A 23,536-nucleotide genomic window follows, 5' to 3' on the forward strand; every position below is an offset into this window, starting at 1 on the left:
GAAGGAGCCCCCATTAGAGAAAGTCAGGTAGAAATGTCTCCCACAAGAGGGACCTCATGCTGGAGCACAGGAAGAGTATGAGGAAGAAGGAATGGATGAGACAGCACATAATGAATTAGCCACAACCTCCATTTCCCACACCCATGTGCCACCTGGGGGATAAGGGTAGAGAAGTCAGGAGTGAAGCTGAGCCCAGGAAGAAGGGAAGGATGGGAGGAAAGTATTTTAAGATTTGATTTTACTCATTATTGCTCTGCTTTGATTTGCTTGATATTAAACTAAATTCATTTCCCTGAGTTTGTTTTGCCCATGACAGTAATTGGTGAGTGATCTCTCCTTGTCCTTATCTCAACCAGTGAGCTTTCCCTTATATTTTCTCTCCCCTGTGGAATTTAGAAGGGGGATGATAGAGTGGCTTTGATGGGCACATGACGTCCAACCAGCGTCAAACCATGACACTCCTTAGAAGATTTCTGTAGGGTAATGGTAGCTTAATTAGATCCCATAACAATTCGTGGTATTTGGGAGATCTCAATTATTACCATAGGTTCGTGAACAGTTAATCTTGTTTCTCCAGCTGAAATAGCTTTTAAAATAAATAAAATAATTTGCTCCAGAGGATTAAACATAATCATTCAAGGTGTTGAAAAGAGTGTATTAAATTAGTGATAAATATTTGTGTAACAGCCTGTTTCTATCCATCCTACAGTTTACAGATAGAGAATATACCAATGTATTGATAAATAACCAGTATGCAGTCCCTTGCAGCTTTTTTTCCAGAGAGCAGTGCAAAGAGGTGACACTAAGCAGGGAACAAGGACAAATTTGTATGGAAGCTGAGAACAAACCTTAATTTCTTGTCAGATATATTTACCTTTCCATTAACTTTTTTTTTTTTTTTTTTTTTTAATGTAGAGACAGATTATCTTGTAGTTTTTTGTCACTGCTATTTGGCTGTAGGCTTCAACTTAGCACTGCACCACTACTTCGTAGTAGCCCTCCAGCAAATAGAGCTGACCACAGAAACCAATCTCAACAAATCTAGCTGAAATAGTAGAGAAAAAGAGTAACTTCCAGACCAAGTGATCCCTGTCTCAAAGACTATAAATAACAGGCTAGCCTCAAGAGCCAAAGAAGAGTAACAAGGAGAAAATCAAAGCCAAATGAGCACCAAAATACTCTATTGCAACCAGTATGACACCTTTCCAAAATTGTTGCCCGTGGACTATGGCAAATTAGGAAATACTGCTTATTCTGCTGTGAGAAGTAGGGGACATAAAACTTGTAGAGTATCTTATTATCTCCCAGCTGCTGTGATAGCTCGCTGGGATCACAGGAAACCTGTCAGTTGTCATAATTTACATTTAAGGGATCAGCCTAGAGATAGTCTATTCAGCTTATTCATTCAGCTCCTCCCTAATACCCTTATCATATGCATTACCTGATACTCCTCTGTAGCAAAGGTGATAGCTTGTCTGTTATATCCTCCGTGATGCTGGAACTGAAACATGTTGGTAACAAGATGCACAGTATTTTAGCAATGACATGCCTTGCTACCTTACATTCAAAATACAGACTTTCTCTAAAAATATTTTACTTTTGAAACAGTTCTTTTCCATGTGCATATCAGGCAGTCAGCAAAAGCCATGGTATTGCTGCATTCAAACATTTCCTCATGTTGAAGGTTTCAATTCATTTGAAGAAATAGGCATCTGATTTTAATATTCCACAACACAAAAGATTTTTAAAAATCTATGAGTCAGTGGTGTGACTAAAAGTCAAACAAAATTTTTTCCCCATACCTCTTTCCCCAGTACATTATAAATAATTTCTTAATTTAAAGTGATGCCATGATGATTTTTCAGCTTTTCTTTTATACCCCTGTTATACCTTTTTACAACTTCTGCATTCTTAGTGGTTTTTTAGCCTACATCCTTGGACTTGTTTGTCAAACTAGGAGACTAAACATTTCAGAAGCTTTGTAGTTAGGGATCAGTGTGCCCCAGACCCCAAGGTCCTCTCCAGAACACATTCTGTAAACTAAGATAGAACCATCCAGGGGAAGGCTCCTTGGGGAGGGGGCTCACTCGAGCCTCTCATTGGGGAATCTTTGATAGATATGCTAATTAGTAAGACCTATGAGGTTATACTCAATCTATTGCGTGTGTGCATTGCAGTGTGCATTTTGGTGCATTCGACCTGGATGTAGTGCACCTAAAAATCCTGAAAATAAATACCAAGGTAAAATCCCTTTTTCCCTTCTAACTGTGTTTGAGTCTTGATTTTAAGACCAGGAAAAGGCATCAAAAGCACAAAAATAGAAAGAAGAAAGAATAATCCTGCAATTACAAGAAAATTACTGGCTTAACCTAGCAGGTTTGTTTAAACTTTATTGTATTCCTTTCTCACTCTCCCACATTTCATCTCAGAAAGGAGAGAGACCCTGTTCAAGCCTCAGAAACACAGATATGAATTGTAATAATCCTTTGTATATTGAAGATGCACAGCTTTGTATTCCATTTGGGTAAGCCAGTCTGTCACTTTTTTTCCTGATATTAATATCCAGTTAGCATTTCTTCTTGTATACTAAGACTATAAAGTCTCTGTCAGAGGGGAATACATGTAGTGGTATTTTGGGAGAGAAAAAAAAAAAGGCAAAAAAAGCTCAGCTGAAGCACTGAACCTGAGAAAACCTTCATATATTGGCCCAGTTTTAATCCCAACAGATGACCTCTGAAAGCATTTTCCAATCCCTTTCATTCTATGAGCTATGATTTCATAATTCTGTTTTAGGATATTTAAAAAGTGACTCACATTCTTTCAGAGTTAACAATCCTGGAAAAGGAAGGAAAATTGAAAAGGTAAAGATAACATTCAGGTTTGGTTATGGGCAAATGATATGAATTAGTCACAAATGCATGTTTTAATCCTTAGCATTAAATGTGTCACAATTTATTTCACTGGAGTTCCTCAGATCTCACAGTGAGTGCACCACAGAAATATTAAATACACAGGAATAAACGCAAAAATATTTCTCTTCCTTTCTTCTACCCTATCACTGGATGTGTACTTGATGAGATGGAGACAAAAGGGCCAAATATAAATCTGTGATGATGGGAAGGATAACAAAGTTCATCATGGACATAACGCCCCGAAATAATGTTCCCAATAATATTTCCTCAGCAAGTGATATGCCTTACACACATATGATAAAAGAAAATATTTCATCTTTAATATTCTTTTCATTCACTTTCTCCTTTGCCAGTAAGCTCTTGCTTTTTGTCTGTTTGCCTCTGGGTTTTGACAGTGAATTAATCACCAGCTGTGACACAGTCATCTGCAGTCTGTGATGCAGACTCAGATGGCTTAATTTCCACCTGGGGATTTTTCCAGCAGTCTTCTACTGATTTAGTGCCTCTAAAAGTCTGGAGCAAGTCAACAGAAGGGCACTGCATCTGGAGTGGAATCTGGACCTCAGTACACTTCTGCTCAGAGATTTGATTTCTATTTGATTTCATTTGAAGCTGTGTTAACATCATTGCACCCACAATTCCTATTAAGCAATTTCAAGAAACCTGAGCCCACCAGAAGCACAGCTCCTACTCTAAAGTATGCTTGCAGAGGAGGATTTTTCCAAGGCCAAACTTCCTCCAATATGCAGCAGAGTCTTTCTTCTACTTTCACTAGAAACAATTAAAACAGACACAAAGATGACTTTTTTTTCCCCATTTTCTGCTATTCCCCCTTGCCTGTGATAGGATGGAAAGTATATTTAATTGTATCTAAGAAGAAAGTTTGTCTTAGGTAAAAGTTCCATAATTTTCCAAAGCCTCCAGCATTTGATTTCCACTGGTTGAATTAGAACGCTCACATTCCTCTCAGCTCCAGAGTTCATTATAAAGTTGGTACTTCTTTTTGTGCAACATTTGTAAAGATTAAAAAAAACCCAAACCAAACCAAAACAACAACAACAAAAAACCCCAAACCCCACAAACCAAATCCAAAAAATTGCAGAAAAGATTTATTGTACTGTGTATATTTTACTGTCTGTAGAATTCCACAAATAAATACAGCTTCTGAATTTCCAGGGTCTAAACACCAGAACACAAAATACAGAGAGGCATTTGGGTGAGGCTGTGACTCATTTTCTTTTCTTAGCTGCCAGAGGATATCCAGAAGTTTTCTGAGAGCCCTGGAATACAGGTGCTTGGTCCCCTCTCTGTAACAGACACAACAGAGCTGGTTTTTTTTGCTTCAGGCTTAAAAAGGAAACCTGAATACACAAAACAGATGCAGGCTGTTACTTGCACTAATTTCATTTGGCTTCCAGTTATGATTTCCAAGAATTAACTGGAAATATGATTACAGCCAAACCATAACCTAATGCCTTGAGTGGTTTCTCAGCTGCCTCTTTACATAAGGAGCAAAATGCATTTTTCCTCTTGCTCTTTATTGGTCTTGTCTACGTGGACCCATATCTTGTAAGTGTAAATATATCTGATTACAATGACACCAAGTACAAAATCAGAAGAACAATGGGACCACACAGATGCACGCAGTTAATCTCCTGCATAAGTGTTTCTGGGATGTAGGTCTTAGACTGTAAACAGTTCAAGGCAAGAATGCTCTCTTGATAAGGTGCATATTTGCCTAAGGTAGAGGATTTGATTTGGACTAAGCATTGCTACTACCAGTCACTACTAACAATGAATCTTACATTCATAATTACATGGAACTCAAAACTGTGCAACTGTGTTTGGACAAATCTAATTTATTTGATAATCATCTCTGTTGGTATTATTAAGTAAGAGTTTTTTGCAAAGGTCAGGCAGGACATAAACTCATTTAAAACCCCTATTTACACTCATTTCCTTTATTTCCCCAAAGGCATGAATGAATTGCTTACAATTTTTAGCGTTTCATTTTGCCTGGATAATATAGAGAGAACTCATGACAGAATGTTTTATGACTTTTAGAAGTGAACATGAGTTTAACATTCTTGCTATTTTTTTGAAACATATAAAGCTCTATTAAAGTGAAATACATATTTTCATTCTTTGAGGTATGGACTGTATCAGCTAATTACTCCTTTCTAGTCAAAGTAAATTTTTAAGCATGACATAGGTTGTACTTCATTCATTTGGAACCTTGCAGCTTGTTTTCTACTGAAACAGAGAATAAGTGAGGCCTTTCTCCTCCACAGTCATTGTTCTGATGGTTAATTTGTGTTCATGCAGGAAAGTTATGTTCCTTGTTTCAAGTTTCTTGATCTAACCTGGATATTTCAGATTCTTAGTATGTGTTCTATGTACTACGTTGTTCCACATTTTAAGCTCTTTGTCTTTCTTTCTAAACAGAAGAGAGTTATTTCTCTTTTTGTCAAAACACATATTTTGGAAATTTTTTCATTAACTTTCACTTTTGCCTTTGACTAAATTATAATGGTGTAATTATTTTCTATGTATATATAGTATCTGTTAAAATTAAAGAAAACTGCCTTAAAACTTATGAAGACTAACAGATTTACAGTGAATGTAAAGCAACAGAATTTATGAGTTTGGTCAATATTTTAAAGACAGGAATATACCTTCTGTCTCAGGCTACATCAACTCCTTTGCACTTCTTACTTTTTTTTACATAATTTGATCAAAACAAGGTAGTGTTACCAGTGGTCAGAGAAATTACTCCTATTGTTTTCTTACAGTGTTCTGATTCCACATGCTTTAATCATTAATTGGTATCCACTAACTTTCTTTTCTTACCTTCCAGCAGTCTTAGTAAGTGGGCCTTTTTTTCTATTCTCTGAATCACTTGAATGTTTCTTTTCTGAGTCCTTTTTTTTCACACCTCTTCTGCCATTACCTTTTGTGTTCGTTTTTGTTCTTGCCCTGAGTTTTAACAGTTTGAGAGACACTTTATCATTTTTGCCCCATCTGTGATGAATGGAGTCCCTGATAAACATATCAATTTATTGATATTCAACAATATAGCCTTTCATTTTAAACCAGTGGTGCGCTTTATAGTTGACATGTACTCTCTGTGGAAACACTACCCCTGTCAGTTGTCTTCAGTTTCCCTTTCTAGTGCAGATAAAACAGTTTTCAATGTAAAGTGCTTTGAAAAGCAGTGGACTGCTGCTTTGACCTATGGATGCCCCGGAGACCCTAGACATTGGAAGACACAAACACCTACAAAGGATTTGTTTCAGTTTAAAATGGTATCAGAGAGTACTCTGTTCAGGCTTCATATTCCATCATCCCTGCTCATTTTTTGTCATTGCTGTCAGTTTAGGTATCCAACTTCATGGAGAACAGAGCTTAAGTGAAGCTCGCGGTTTAGAAAGTTGTATGCTATTAGGAAGCTTTTGCCCTGTGTAGGTTAATGTGCCCTTAACCCCTCCCATGAAGAGCTCTGATTTGTATTTCTGCAGAAAAAGGCAAGGCAGAAAAATAGAGATGCAGCTATGCCCTCTTATGCAAAAATCAAAGCCTGCATCTATGGATTCTCACCCAGTTACAAGGGATGGCTCTTACTTTCTAGGTCAATTAGTCGTCTTCATTACATCTGCCCCTCTGTGATGCCTTCCCAATTCAGTACTGCTTTCCAAGGTAACCTATAGTTTTCTCTATTTCTTTACTGTTGGGAAGAAAGGGTTAAAACGAGAAGATTTGATGAGGAGGAGAGAATAGTTTTACTCATAGTGACCTTGCAGTTGGGAATGCTAAAAATAAATTGGTGTGGGAAAATTCCACTTATTATGCTCAGTACTGTTCATCCTCTACCTATTTTGAGAGGTAGAACACCTGTATAGAGATATCACACTCTCACAGACATGCTTGAGCCTTCTGCTGGGAGAAAGAGATCACAGAATCACAGGCTTGTGCTAAACTGTGCATGCTTTTTGTTATATTGGGGCAGGAAGTGGACTTCCCTGCCCCAACCTCTAGGGTGAACTAAGCCTAATTGAGCCTGTGACCCCATGTGTCTCTGATGCCCAGTGTTGTTAGCGAGGTAATGGAATAAATCTACTCTTTGCATTTCAGCTGTGGCTTAGTGGTTGGCCCAGCTACCTGAATGTGTCAATTCACACACCTACTATACTATCTAGGCTGTGTATGTTTCAGAACTAATCTTCCTAGCTGTCTCTTTGGTTACATAATGGGAAACACTCGACTCCTTCATTGACATAATTGAAATCAAGTTTGACCTGGTCACTCATTTTGTTTGGGTAACAGTTATTTTCCCTGTATGTGTCCATCATACCTGCTTATTTTTTGTTGTTTCAAACAGAAAAAAAATGTTCCCAAAATACTGTTTGAAAAACCTCAGGAAATTACATATATACTCCCTAAATATTCAGGTATTTCAACATCTGTTTTGACCATTATTCAGGATTGAAAGACAAATACTGTCATTTTTATATGGGGGGGAAAAAGTGAATTTACACATTTGTAACAAAAATTATATTAGCTATGTCAACAACTTGAAATTGGGATGCCCACTTGTGGTAGTTTGACGCTGGTTAGGTGCCAGCACCATGAAACCTATTTGCCTCTGCAGATAAGCAGAGAAGGGGAAATTGAAACTTCCTTTTCAAGAGGTGAAATAAGGATTGTTGAGGAAAAAACTTCAAGGCAAAACAGGTTCAAACTCAACAGTATAAAGAAAATTTATAACTAACAGAATTAAAAGTAAAAAGAATACGGAGAAACTAAGGCAAACATTTAGAATACTTTTCTAGTTCCTCCCTCTTTCCACCAAACCGCATGAGGGAAATAAACATGGGGTTTTGGCCAGTGTTTCACTTCTTAAGAGTCTTTCTTTATGTTTAAGGAAAAGCGTTTCTTCTGCCATGCTGTAGGATTCCTCCCACAGAAGACAGTTCTCTGCGAACTTCTCCAGCGTGGCTTCAAACTTCACAAACAATAGTCTGCCCAAATCTGCTGCAGTGAAAAATCTCTCCCTCTAATCTTGCAGTCTTCCCACACTGCCATCATGGGTCATAATAGTCAAGGGGTTTTAGTCTTTTAAGGATGAGCTACTCTAGCTGAAAGCAAAGGCTCTCTTCTTCAATCTCTAAAAGCCTTTCACAGCATCTATGGCTCTGGAGTGAGCAGTTTCCCTTCACGGGCTGCGCATGGATTTCTGTACTCCCCCATGTACCTCATCTCATGAATTACAGGGAAAAAAAATTGCTGTATTATAGTCCTCACCACGGCTTGCAGGGGAATTTCAGCTCCAGCACTAGGAGCGCCTCCTTTCTCTCCTCTCCTCCACCAACCGTGGTGCTGCCATGTTAACCTCCTCACCTCCCCTTTTCTCTGACTTGGAAGAAAGTTGGTATCTGTAAGTTTCCAGCTGAGAAGTTGATCTTGTTTGGGCTCTGCATCGGGGAAAGACTCGCCCCGTGTTTCGTTGTTGGCTGCGTGGTGTGTTTTCTCGGTGCGGGCCGAGCTGTGCCGGCTGCGCAGAAGGGCCTGCCAACCCCGCATGGGCTGCGGCGGCCTCAGATGAATCTCGGCTGCGCGGTCCCAATCTCTGTTGGGGGATGGTTTCCAGCCGCATGGCCGCTCATGGCTCTGGGGTGGCTTTCTCCCGGCTGCCTGGCCCTGCACTGCCACATTGGGTGAGCCCGGGCCCGCTCCAGGATGGAGCCCAGGGACCCCCGCCCTTCTCCACCCATCAGCGGGACAGCAGGAAAAGGAATTTTTTGCGGTCTCTTCTTTCTTAAATATGCCCATCCCAGAGGCGTTACCAGCTTGTTTAATTGGCCTAGCAAACTGCCTATCAAACCAAGTTTCCCTAAGCTGCTAAACTACCACACCACTTTAAATTAACATGCTGCTTTCAAATTATATTTAAAGTTGCAAATTTGAAATCAAATATCTAGTTCAAACTAGAAACTTTTATAACAGAAGACTTGTGGTCAACAGAAGCACAACTTCAGAATATCCCACAGAAAAGTGTAGTGTTTTAGTACAGAGGATGAAAACAACTGGAACATAATTGCATAATTTGGGAAGAATAATATTTTGATACACTTTTCTGATTATCAAAGCATTTCTTCAGCAATGTCATGGCTTCAATATGAACAAAACTGGACTGTGTAAAGCATATTGTGTCTTGAATGAATGCTGTTGACCCCATGTATCAGCAGGGAATTCAAAGGAATTCAAGGTACTCAACAGAATCAGACCAGAATTTCATGATAACAAATAGGAAGAATTTACTTAACAGCCAAATGGCACCAATAACTCCAAACTACATTGCAAACCCCAAAGAACATTGCAAACCCTGTATGACATGGCAATGTCTTGTTCTACAGTGCTACTTAGGAAACGTATATATGTGATGCTTGTATAACTAAAGAATGTCAATGTAAAGAAATATTATGTAAATCTATGGAATGATGATTCAGAGAAAAAAAAAATAGGCAATTTATTTATTAAACTAGAAATCTTACCTGATTTAAGCATCTAATTTTCAAGAATTTGGGACACTGCAAATGAAAACCTTTTCATTAGCAGACATAACGGAGGGTATTTGGGCATCAGGTTACAATCTAAATGTTTTATGGAAATTCACAATTTCTACTGTTCTCAGGCCTGCCAAAGTATCAGGATTAAATTACAGACCTAAAAATCTATCTATTAGTTTTAAAAATTTGAGAAATACCAACCATTCGAGAAGCAAAGTGCCAAAAAAAGTCTTATTCAGCCCTAAATAAAACAAACATCAGTTAACAACAGGATTACAGAAGTATGTTTGCCAGAGCATAACTCTGTTTAACAGCTTGCAGTAGTTGTTTTTCTACTTGGACTGATTCAACAAAACAAAAACCAAATGAAAACAAAACAAAAAAGAAACCCTGCAGAGTGTTGAAAGGCAATTGTATTACTTATATTTGTATATCTTTAGGGAAATAAAAATTTATATTCTAGTCAAAATGTCTTCTACATCAAGCCTGCAGCCAAATTCCACCTAAAATAACAATGTTACTAGACACTGTACTTAAAGAATCTACATGACTACCCAAGCCTGCTACCTTCTGAAAAGCTGTTGAAGATCTCTATGTTCCTCAAAATTTGCTAGCAGATGTATTATTATATAATGTGAGTCACTGAAAACTCACTGAGACTTGTATCACAACAGGTATATGGAGACATACCAGATGACATTAGAAAATCTAAGATGTATAGCTGAAAGTGAAAATGGAAAAAAAAAACCCAAAAGAATGGAAGATAATCCACCAAGATTTCTGCATGCTACAGCAAATTTCATTATCAGATTGCCAATGGAAGGGATCAAGGGTAAAATTCGACACTGTGGAAGGCAGTCGTAGAAGGGTCTGAATCCACATTAAGCAGGAACATTCTCTAAAAACATGCCTCAAAGGTAATGAAGATGAACAAAAGTGTCATTTCAGTGTACCTAGTAGTAGGTAGGTGATATAATTGGTAATAAAATGGTCTTTCAAACCCTCATGGAAATAAGATGCAGTGATTAGGAAAAAAGTAAATGGAATTTGTAAATGTTCAAACAAGAATCTTGGGTAAATAAAACAGATAGAGTTACTGATGCAGTGTATCAGCAAATAATAAATCACCAATCAGTCATCAGATCAAATAATAAAATCATAATTTAAACATAAATATGGAATAAAATATTGATTTTCAGATGGAAAAAAAACCCCAACAAATCAACAAAGTTAATAGTTTTAAATTAGAATGGGCCGTGAGTTTAAAAGGCAACCACAGCAAAACCATAAGTTGACCATCAATAAGACTGAGAACTGTGTAATGTTTTAAATCTCTATAATCTCAGATGAAAATAGAAATATAGAAATAGAAAATCTCAGATGAAATAGAAAATAGGGAAGAAATACTTAGAATAACATTATGGTGAAATATTAGACATGATTACCAACATTACCAGACAATAAAACGCAACAACAATATTGATGCTATTTTATTTATGCTAATTTTGGTAAACCATGAAGGTTCAAGAAAATGAAGGTCATGGAATACAATAGGTTTGTGTAAATGGAGCTGATTTGGAATGAACTAAAATTAACAGTAATTAACTTATACATAAAGTGTTTTTATTAATCTTATATTAAATGGAAGACTGTGAAACTAAGGGAAAACTCATAGGCTCACAAGCTCTAGTACAAAGTATCTCTCTCTCCCTAAAATAAGTTTTTCTACTGCTGTCAAAGGGAAAGAAATTCCAGGGACAAGGCTCCCAATTAACTATATTCCTCACAGCCGCAAAATCAGGTTGCACAATGGTAGCAGGAAAAGTTCAGAGGGCAAATCTGTATTTAAGGGGTTAATCAATGGTCTCAACAGAGTCCAGTGTCATGATGAGTTAATGGCCACAGAGACATGCAACCTTCCTCTCCTGTACTCAGAAAGTACCTTCTTCTCTTGTTTCTTGAAAGCACAAATTTAATTTAGAAACCATTTTTGCTGTACTGCTTCTTACACCCAAATTAGTGTATTTAGAACTAAATTGCACATCTTAGACGGTACTAGCCAGAGATTCTTGAAGTCTCTGTCTATACAATACCATCAAGACATTATTTTTTTCCACAAAAATCCCACAGGAAATAGATGTTTGACCTCTGAAAACTGGACTCATCCTAAGATCTGCAGAGTCCTCTGGTAAACCATACTGGTCAGAATCATTCTGGGAATTCCGAGGGCCCACTCACCTTCCACAAGCAGTCTGGTTCCCTCAAAAGTTGTGTTACTGTGAGACGACACAGAGCACTGGAACATCTTTCTTGGAATCATCCATGCAGGAACAACCACAAAAAACTCATCAAAACAAAAAAATACCAAACAAACAAAAAATCCACAACATTTTGGTTCAACTGATAGTTTTTCATAATGATACTAGAAGTATCTTCACCAAAATCAAAAAGGAACAAACATGAAAGAGATGCTGTGCATACTAACTCTACCATGTAATACATTCAGACTTCAAAACAGAAAATGCATTTTTTATCTGGAGGCAAAAGAAGCACGTGTATTTATGCTTCACAGTCCGCCACCTGCTTCTGTACTGTGCAGATTTCAATTTAACTTTGAAATCACAAAATGTTACATATTGTCTGTTGGAAGATAAATTTACCCCATTCTTTCACTTCTCTGTAAGAAACCATCCCCTTAGTGGACAAAATATATTTAAGTATTTTTCCTCAACTGTGTATGTCATAAATGGCCATTCCTGTTACGGAAATTCTGGGTCTCGTGGTATCCCTGAAAGGAGAGAAAAATACATAATTCCCTGCTGTGAAATTTATCTATTACAAGCAGAGAAATTTCTAGGATTCCTAGGGTCTGGCACTTAAAGGAAGGGAGTCAGATGTCTCAAGTTCAGTCAAAGACACTTGTCCAGATATCTGGTAAAAGAGGAAAGTCTCAGAAGATCTGAGAGTTTCCATACAAGCACAGTCTTCTGCAGGCATAGTCTCCTGAGAGCAGCAGATGGCCAGGCTTGGCTAACACTCCTCCCAGGTGCCAGAGAAGGTTTAGATGGAATTTAGGAAGCCATTGACCTGACTGAAGAAAAACCCGGTAGTAAAGGATCACCCCACAAAGAATTCTACATTAAATCACATAACTCCCCTATAATCCGTCAAGTATTGATGAGTCATTATCATATGAGAGGAGTAGGAATCAGTCTTAGCAAGAGCAAACATCTTCCTATAGGCACAAGGAACCAATTCCAAAGACCTTAGGTGTAAAATATTACATATAAAACATACTTAAAAGTTTTGTATTTCATATTCATGAAACTTGTCTGTAAGAGAACAAGGTTTTCATTTTTGTGTGGATGCTGACCGAAGCATTGCACATATTTCTAAAATGCTGAAGAAGAAAAGAAAACAACATCTGCTTGATTTGCACCAAAAAGGAATTTGATTTTACAACTTACATCTACAATATACAGTTAGGTAAAAGTTACTTAATTATTTTTAACAAAATTTACTTAAAAATTATTTAGAGAAAAATTTAAATGATGAAATGTTCAGGAGATCTGTGCTCAAACACTGTTTTTTTACTGTGTGAACTTAGACAAATAATTTAAGCTATATCCTCAACAGTTCAAAGATAGTGAAATGCATCTGATCTAGTATGTTCAACTGAAATTATTGCCTGAAGTATGCCTCCAGATAGGGCTAAAATTGTATATATGCACTTATATAATTTGTCAGAATACAGTGTCTTTCCTCATTCTGAGATCTATGAAAAGCTCTCTCTTACATATTTAGACTGAAAATCTGTTTCTGGCCCAAGACTTTCCTTTGTCCTGATTATATGCATCTGATACAGGGAACATATAATTTGATTTGGGGCCACTACAAATAGCCACTACAAAAAATAACTAAAATTTATTTCTCTGCTTATACCTGTGTCTGTTGTGAAGGAGTGAAAATTGCCATTAATTTTTTATCCTTTAAAGTATATTTTGTCATCATGCTACTTTTATTGCCAAACATTTATAGCAAAATAAACATGAAGTAAAAGATAATTTTTACTTTCCTAGAAAGACTTTCATTTATATAGATTCAGAAAAGGCAGAATTGAACTTTTGTAATTTTCAGTTAGGCTGGTTAAAGTAAATATTCTTTCTGAAAGCAATTTGTTACAAATGTCTTTGAAATACCAAGCATTTGGAAAGATATTTGACTTCTAGTTTCTTCTACTGAGGGAAGCTCATGGTCTTAGTAGTAAATTACTTCCCTGTTGAGAAGAAGCCAGATGTTCAGAAATATTCTCTGTTGCTGGAGTTTTTTAGAAATATTTTAGCTATGTACCAGAATTAGCAAATTAGTATTCAGTAAGCCACTCTTCAAACACCAGTGGTATAAACCTATTTGCTTTAAAAATTATTCATATACAAGAGAGAGGTGGAAAGACATCAACTGATCCCTAGTGTTGTGGAAAAAAACCTTAGTTAGTTAGACTTTAATTAGCACTTAGCAGTCATTTATTGAATGTGGCCTCAAAGCCTAATCCATCAAACCGTAACTAGCATTATCACTGGTTTAAAAACTATGTATTAACAAAAAGTTTTACAAAAACTGTACAGAACAGCACCAGGGAACTGCAGAACTATGAGTTCCAAGTCTGTGAGCCAGGTCTGGTTCCCTTGGGGAATTGAGTTCTGTGAAGATGGCTGGAGTCTGACTTATTGTAAGTAAGCTGGGGGTTGGACTAATTCTTTTGATTCTTAGAAGTGTAAGATAATATCTTGAATTATCAGAAATTGTTTATGACAGTACAATTAACTACCTGCTAAAGTTCATAAAATAATTATGAAGATTACCTCTGAATTGTTTAAAATATTTCCATAATTCATAATTGGCATTCAGAGCCAATAACATCGAAATACTACTACTTTTGAAAGTAACTGCAATTACAGCATAAAATCATGCAATAGATACATAAAAAAGCTGGATTTTGAAGAGGAAAAACATGCTGTTCTGGACTACTAGGATCACTAGAAGTCATTAAAGAGAAGCATTATAGAAAAATATGCACTTATCAGAATTTTAGGAAAACAATTAGTATATTTGGAACAGAGGACAGAGATGAGTGTAAATTGTAGATAATGCATAGATCTGTTGCACCCTTAGTAACTAGAAACTTACTAAGCATAATGTAATTAATATCACCTTGCCTTGGACATGAGCAATCAATGTGTGGTTGCATCCCAGAAAGTCAATTGTGTCTTCAACTGCATCAAAAGAAGTTGACCATGCATGACCAAAAGATGTGGGAGGTGATTCTGCCCCTCTACTGCATCCAGTGCTGCATCCAGGACTGGATCCCCCAACACAAGTGCAGGAACCTGCTGGAGTGAGTTCAGAGGAAGGCCATGAAGATGATCAGAGTGTTGGAGCACCTTTCCTCTGAGGAAAAGCTGAGAGAATTGGGATATTTTAGCCTGGAGAAGAGAATGCTCTGGGGAGACATTATAGCAGCTCCTGAATGAGGCCTACAAGAAAGAAAGAGAGGAACTTTTTTAAAGGACATGTAGTGATAAAACAAGGGGTAATGTCTTTAAACTGAAAGGTGGTTGGTTTAGATAGGATATTAGGAAGAAATTCTATACTGTGAAGGTGGTGAGGCACGGGAACAGGTTACGCCAGAGAAGCTGTGGATGCCCCATCCCTAAGTGTCTGAGGCCAGGTTGGATGGAGCTCTGAGCAATCTGGTCTAGTGAAAGATGTCCCTGTCCATGGCAAGGCAGTTGCAACTGGATGATGTTTAAGGTCCCTTCCAAACCAAAACATTCCATGATTCCATGATTAAATAGTTAACTCCCAAAGCAGTTAACATAATCAAAACAGTGACATAATTACCTGGAACATAGTAATCTAAGAGGAAATCTGTTATCTCTTTTTTATGACTAAATTAGTAGTACTCTACAAGGACTATTTGGGTTTAGTGGAATTTTTTTTTTTTTTTTTTTTTTTTTTTTTTTTTTTATATAATGCAGGCAAGGCCCTGGAAAGATTCTGAAAGGCTAATACTAGAATACTTTATGGGCTGAGGAATGTGCTTGCCAGGCTGCATTAAGTCTTCCCTTCATACCTTTCTCCTGTGGTATTTTAACTTCATTGTACAGCAGAACATTGTGAATTCAGAAGGCTTTGTATTATTCTATGGGTTTAGCTGTTATGTTACTGGCAAGATGTGGCATGTATTATAACAAGATTTGAGGCCATGTAAGTAGCTATTTTCAAGGAAGTGATTCATTGTATATCAAGTTCAAGAAATAAGCCTCCAGCTTAGATCTTATTGATAAATGTTGATACAGTGCTTGCTCCTGATAGTTATCTTTTGTTGCTTTCCTCTGCCTATGAGTGTGATCTCTTTTTTCCTACACTTTTTCTTGTATTACCTACCAAATCCAAAATAATAATAATAAAAAATATCCACAAACATACTCTATTCATATTTGTATAAATCAGCTATTAAATGGTGCATGCTGGTAAAGCTGTGCTACAGCTAATAGAATACATAGGTTTAAGACATTTAAGTTATTAACTGTATCATTCTGTCCATACTTCTCTTTTTATACAACAGTGGATTTTGTTTTGTGAAGACCTATGACACATAAATCCATGAAGACCAACAGATAAGTGAGGTGTTTGAACTGGAAGTGCTGAGAACTGACATGTAGAATAGTTGTCATGTGAAGGATTGTACATACCTCACTGTACATTAGTTGTTATGTCAATCATCCTCAAAAATAACCACAAGATCTAAAAACATAACGCAAGAATACAAAAGACGCCTGCACAGCTCTTTGACAGATCACTGGGACTACATACTGTATTTTTTTTTAATTTTTAGAAAAAAAATTATGTGATAAATGTTTTCATGTCACCAGTTTGTGCTGAGATATGCTTGAGATATACTATGTTGCCTCTGAAAACTCATTGCCTGTAAATCTTTGTCCACATAGTTCAGCAAATCTATTGAGAACATCTTTCCTGTTCTTTGCAAAATCTCCAGGAAGTGCTGCATACTATTGCTTTATAAGAAATGTGATCAGTTGATTTTTTTTTTTTTTTTAACAAGAAACTGCATAGAGGTATTCCTAGCTGTCCAGTAAAAACTACCACTCTTTTAATCATGCATACATGACTCCCATTTTTCTTAAATAGAATTCAAGCATATGAACCAGATTAGGCATACTTTTAAAATATGGTATCTTTTTAATGTAGATTGCTCATGTTCAGTCACAACAGACTGAATTGCAGATATTAAGTATTGTATTTCCCTAACAGTACCACTGCCACCTCAAGCTTCAGGTTACAGCCCTTACACATAACACCACAATGTATTGACATACCATGAAATGGGATTCAAGAATGGAATTCAAGATGATGGGGGGGAGGGGGAACAAAACAAAACAAAAGAAGCACAACACTTCAAATGTCAACTTAGATTGGAGTTGGCCATAAATAAGTATCAAATATGATATAACATTTGTTAGCAGACTGTTAAGGAGAACATGATGAAGCCAAAATACTATTCCCTTGGAAATTCTTCTTTAACTTACAACTCTGCATTCAGGCACAGATTTCTGTAAAACTGAATACAAACAAATGCTGATTGCAACTCTGGTAGAATTAAAATGAATCCATTGTACATTAAATAACTGTGATGATAATGACACACTTAGTAGATAGTGACTTCTTCTGTGCCTGTCATTTACTCCAAATTGTTATTCAGCAGATGGAAACTTTATACTTGTGAACTAAGGAAAGTATATCTCAGAGCTTTTGATCAAAGCTAATTGAAAATGTGAAAATCTGTTGCACGTGTGGCAGCTTTCTCCCTTTATAGCTGCTGACAGGCAAGATTGTTATTTGAAAGAATTTTTTTCTTCATGAGTTACAAGCAAAAAAGTGATATTATCTAGGGCAGAAATTCTGGTTGCAAAACCAGTTAAATTTGCTGTGGATTAATTCCTTCTCTGTGCCTAGGGCAAATCTAAAGTTCATAGAAACACAGAATGGCTTGAATTGGAAGGGACTTTGAAGATTATGTACTTCCAACAACTCTGCCATGGGCAGGGACACCTTTCAATAGTCCAGGTTGTTCAGAGGTCCATCCAACCTGGCCTTGAGCACTACCATGGTGGGGTATCCACAGCTTCTCTGGGCAACTTCTTGCAGTGCCTAATCACCCTCACAGTGAAGAATTGCTTCCTAATATCTCATCTAAACTGACCCTCTTTCAGTTTATAGTCATTTCCCCTTGATATATGACCACATACCTTTGGAAATAGTCTGTCTCCAGCTTTCTTGTAGGCCCCCTTCAGGTAATGGAGGACTGCTGCAAGGTCTCCTTGGAGCCTTCTCTTCTCCAGGCTGAACAACCCCAATTGTCTCAGCCTGTCCTCATAAGAGAGGCGCTTCAGCCTTCTGATTATCTTTGTGGCCCTCCTCTGCATGCACTCTAACTGGTCCACATCCTTCCTTTGTTGGGACCACCAGAACTCAATGCAGTATTCCATGTGGGATCTCATGAGAGTGTAGTAGAGTAGGAAAATCACCTCCCTTACCCTCTTGGTCACGCTTCTTACGATGCAGCCCAGGATACAGTTGGTTATTTTACATATGTCTGAGAATAATTTACAGGAGGATCTGCTCCATTATCTTTCCAGGAACAGAGATGAGACTTACAGGCCTGTAGTTCCATGGGTCTTTCTCCTTCCCTTTTTTAAAAACTGGGGCTATGCTTTCCTGTTTCACAAGGTGGGAACTTCACCTGACTACCACAGCTTCTCAAATATTATGGATAGTAGCTTAGCCATTTTCTCCACTAGTTCCCTCAGGACCTGTAGGTGCATGTCATGAGGTTCCATGGACTTGTGCACCTTCAGTTTCCTTAGATGGTCCTGAAACTGATCTTCTCCAACAGCAGGTGGTTCTTCATTCTCTCTGTCCCTGCCTTTGTCTTCTGGGACTTGGGTGGCATGGCTGGAGCATTTGTCAAGGAACACAGAGACAAAAAAGCTCTTGATTACCTCAGGTTTCTTCATGTCTCAGGTAATCAGGTCTTCTGCTTCCTTCAGGAGAGGGGCCATGTTTTCCTGGTCTTCTTTTTATCACCAATGTATCTATAGAAGTTTTTCATGTTGTTCTTGATGCCCCTGAACCGATTTAATTCTATCAGGGCTTCAGATTTCCTAACCAGATCCCTAGTTGTTTATACTCCTGCCAGCCTACCTGTCCTTGCTTTCATCCCCTGTTGGCTTTCTTTTTGTGAGTTTGTCTAGGAGCTCCTTACATATCCATGCAGGCCTCTTGGTGTTTCTGCTTGACTTCATCATGAGCTTGGAGGAGGTGGTCCTTAAATATTAAGCATCTTTCTTGTGCTCTTCTTCCCTCTGGAGTTCTCTAGCAAGCAGAGCCCTAAAGATGGCACAGTCTATGCTCCTAAGTCCAGCATAATGAGGTTGCTGTGAATCCTCCTTGCTGCCCTAAAGATCTTAGACAGCACCATTCCATGGTCACTGCAGCCCTGGCTGCCCTTGAGCTTCGCATTCCTGTCTTGGGGTGACTTTATGATGCGTATCCCATATTGCTGCCCTATGCCCAGAAATTAATTTTGTGCCTTTCTATGCCTTTAAACTGAGCCTGAGAGGGGGGAGGAAAAACTGAGCAAAACTTCTTCAAAGCAGTTTGCAGCTTGTTCAAGGTCACACAGAGATAGAGATGATTCTCTGCGTCCAGTTGCAGCAGCAGAGCGAGAGTGAGGAAGCACCCTGCTTGCTTTCCAGCCAGCTTTTGGCCAGTTTTTCAACTCCTTTTCCTCTAGAGAGTTGAACTTTTGTTTTCCTGGGACTTTGGTTTTTTTTCCCTTTTTCTCTGCTGGACTGTTTCAACATCAGAATACATTGGGAGGACTTTCCACCGAGGCTTGGTGCTGGAGGGGGCCCCACCACGACCCAGCTCCAAGGAGGGGGAGAGAGAGATCTACGGAAGGACTCTGAAATTTTCCCAGGTTTTCTCTCTACAGCGAGAGGTTTCATTATTTAGCATTAGTATTTTTTTTTCCCGTGTATTTGTCAAAGAAATAGTTTTTATCTCTGTTGCACTGACCACTGCTGTCCACTGCCCAGGCTAGCTCCAGCGGTGTGCGGCAGGAGTGGGGAGCAGCTGGAGGCACGGAGCTTTAAAGCTGCTCCTCTGCAGCCTCTGTTCGACCCAGGGGAGCACCAGCTCCAGGCAATGCAGCAGCCAGCAGCCCTCGAGGAAGGGAAAGATAAAAAGTAGGGGGGAGGCTTGCCACGGGAGGTAATCCAAGTTTACTGAAGGGGATCTGCAGCGTACAAGCAACAGTTGCAGTGCTGCTACACCTTATAAAGGCGGGTCGAAGAGGAGGAGTAACCCAAGTAGGGACCAACAAGCTGATTAGGAGGGAGGGACGCTGGAGGGAAGGACTCACATCTGGTCCAATGGTCTTGGTGGGTGGAGGGAGAGGGGTCACATGCCCCAATGGGGCTTCCAGGTTTAGGGGATTTCCAAGAGGGGAGGTATCTGAGGGGGCAGGGTCTCAGGGGATTGACAGGGACCATATAAGGGTAATTAGAGAGGGCTCGGGTGACAAATACAGAACAGTCCAGAACTCCAGGAGGGGTTTGGGTGCCAGAACAAGGGGAGGGGATAACCATTTTTGGGAGCACCGGGGGAGAGGCTTGGATCTGGAGCAGACCAACCGGGAGTAGAAGTGGGGAAGGTAGGAACGAACCATTAGGGTACAAAGAACATACAAAAATACAATAAAAACATCACATCACCACATATCTCTTTCACCTTCCTTCGAGGAGAAAGTTTTTTTTTCCTGAACGTGGTGGGGGCCAGGTGGTACCTGCCTTCTCTCAGAGGATATATTTCTAAATTTGGCCAAACCATTCTCTACTTGTATTCCATCACCTCTTCTCATTGGTTTCTTTATCATGTGAAGAAGATAATTTATCCTCAACGCATTCCAGGAACCTCCAGGATTGCTTATGCCCTGCAGTGTTGCCCCTTCAACAGATCATTTGGTTGGCATAAGTCCCCCATGTGGGCCAGGGGGACCACATGTGGACATTAGGCTGCTCTTATCTCTCTATAGACGGCCTCATCCACTTAGCCATCCTGACACAGAGCCTGTAGTGCTTCCCCACCATGATGTCACCTGTCCCTACTCTTGCTTTAATCCTGACCCATAAGATCTAGGCTGGCTCCTCATGTACCTCCATGTGGAGCTCCATGCATTCTGGCTGGTTATTCACAGAGAGGGCAACATTACCTCCTCATCTTCCCAGCCTGTCCTTCCTAAAAAGCCAGTATTCTTCTAATTCCAACATTCCAGTAACAGGAGCCGCCCAACCATGTCTCTGTGATACCAATAAGATCATAGCCCTGTAGGCATGTGCAGGTCTCTAACTTGTTTTGCTTGTACCTCATGCTGCATGTGTTTGCATAGAGGTCTTGAGCTGAGACCCCAGTGAAGTGACTTACTGGGTGAAACAGCAAGAATTCCATTGTGTTGCAGACAAATATTAAGTGTTGGCCACTTGCTGTGAGAAATCAATGCCTGCAGGTAAATTTAAGAGAGGCTCCATATCAACCTTGACATGTTTGTGCTGTGTGTAGCTTTTAAGTTCTAGGAACAGGGCTGGTCAGGACCGCTAACAAATAAGGTACAGCATAGTCATCACAGAAACTCCACAATACACTATTGCATACAATAATGCTACCTAACGCATCACTAATTCAACTTATAAATCACAAAGACTGGTCTTTGCAGGCATGAAATGTTTGCAGCATGATTAAATCAGAACTTCACTGAAGAGAAAAAAAAGATAAAAGGGAAATGAATAGACCAATACATAATTACTCATTCTGTAACGTACAACAGCAAAATTTACTTAACAGCTGTTTAAAAAATATTTAAATACTGCTGTGCTCTGTCCTGGATCTTGCCCAGCAGCAAAACCTTGCCATGCTGCTGGAAGAACGGCCACTTCTGCTCCACTACCTGCTCTGCCTAATCACCTAATCACCACTAATCACTAGCTGCTAATAGTGGTAACATTTGGGTTTTAGTAACAGTAAACAGCATAGAAAGCATAGTTCCCCACCATGTTTTGTTGGGGTTTTTTTAATGGCTCACCTCTTCTGCCCTCACAATCATAGAATCTATGGCTTTAGCCTGCTTTTTATACTAATACCTATGATCTGGGTACCTTTCAGCTCAGGCATGCTTAGATATATTTTCCCCAGTTTTGCATACTGTCTGAGCTAGATATTGTCCAGTACTTTATGACAGATGTACTTTTTAAACAGAAATTTATGATGCACAATTACAAATGTTCAGTGTTAGCTGAGCAGGTTTAAGGCCTATACTCATGTTCACTTCCATGCTTATTTCTCAGCCAGGTTTGAAAAAATGTTCCTTTCCTTCTTAGCAGTCAAGGGATTAATTTTTAAAGACACCAACACCAGGCTTATGAATACCAAGCAAACATGCACTGTGAGTTTGCAGTGAGGATTCAAGTCAGTGGTGTTAATTATCGTGTGGTTACAGAGGACATGAAGGTGCTAATAAGATCTGAAGTATATTTAGGTCCCTAGCCAGCTTCAATTGTTTGAGGGGAAAAAAAGGAAAGAAAGGAAAAGGAAAAGGAAAAGGAAAAGGAAAAGGAAAAGGAAAAGGAAAAGGAAAAGGAAAAGGAAAAGGAAAAGGAAAAGGAAAAGGAAAAGGAAAAGGAAAAGGAAAAGGAAAAGAAAAAGAAAAAGAAAAGAAGAAGATAAAAGAAAAAGAAAAAAAAAAAAGCAAAACCAGTAAAGATCTGGCTGTTTATTTAGGCCTGAAAGACTTTCGGAATCCTTGATTTCTTTGCATCTTGGTTCCTCTTTTGCTCCTTATCACTGTAACTTATTTCTTAACACTGTGGATATTTTGAGAATTATTTCATTGTAGATACAAACATGCTGCTAGCAAGGATTTTCTTGCTATTTTCTAAGTCCATGAGAGACTTTTCTCTCTCACAGAAGAGGTAGCAGGGAATGTAAACAACCAAGCCACCTGCAACCTTGAAAAGTCTTGTTTATGGTATAGTAGAAAAATATTTTGACAATGGATGTTTTAGGATTTTAGCCAATCACCCCCAAGGGGTGGCTGGTCCTTTGTCCAATTAGACTATGAAGAAAAAAGTCTATAAAAGAGTTTGTAAAATAATTAAATAAATCAATCTTGCTGCACAATTCCTGCCTGCTGGATCTTCTCTCCTCCTCCTCCTCCCTGTGGCTGCGGGACACGGTGATATACCGTAGGAACCAGGCCTGCGGTAATATTTGGTGCTGCCCGACGTGATCTGCACTCTCTGACGTGTCCTGCTGTTGTGAGCCAAGCCGAATTCCTCTAGAGGTACGCTGTTCCCCTTCCCCCCTGGGACTGGGAAGTCCGACAGGCCTGAGAAATGGCAAACAGTGGCTCACAAACCGATGCTGTGGTACTGGTCTGGAAAGGTGTGTTTAGTATAACGCACACCTCTGTTCCTGAAAACTCGGTTCGGGAATTATTAGACTGGGCTACCTTAAAAGGGATTTCCATGGACAGAGATACTGCCCTGGACTTTGCCTTATGGCAGGAACTTGCCTGTGCTGTCTGACATGAGCTCCCGACTGGGGACCCAGCAGCGTTAGAATTATACAAAACCTGGCGTTCGTTATTTATTCTGCTGACAGCCCTTGACTGTGACAGCAGGGCTGGATCGCCTATCTCAGTGATGAGTGACGGAGGAATGTCCAAGGGGGGGACCCCGCTGACCGGGCTTCTGGGGCAAATGATGGTGGATTCGGAAAAACCTCCCCATCTCCACAGGCAGAGCCTGTGCCACCTCACCCTGCACAATCGCAGGACTCCGCGGCCCCCAGGGACCCCGTGCCGGCAGAGGCGGGGGGGTTGGGGCAGTGGGAGGGCGCACAGCCTGTCTTACTGCTCAG

This window comes from Corvus brachyrhynchos, unplaced genomic scaffold, assembly GCF_000691975.1.
Source record: "Corvus brachyrhynchos isolate BGI_N302 unplaced genomic scaffold, ASM69197v1 scaffold23, whole genome shotgun sequence".
Classification (NCBI taxonomy): domain Eukaryota; kingdom Metazoa; phylum Chordata; class Aves; order Passeriformes; family Corvidae; genus Corvus; species Corvus brachyrhynchos.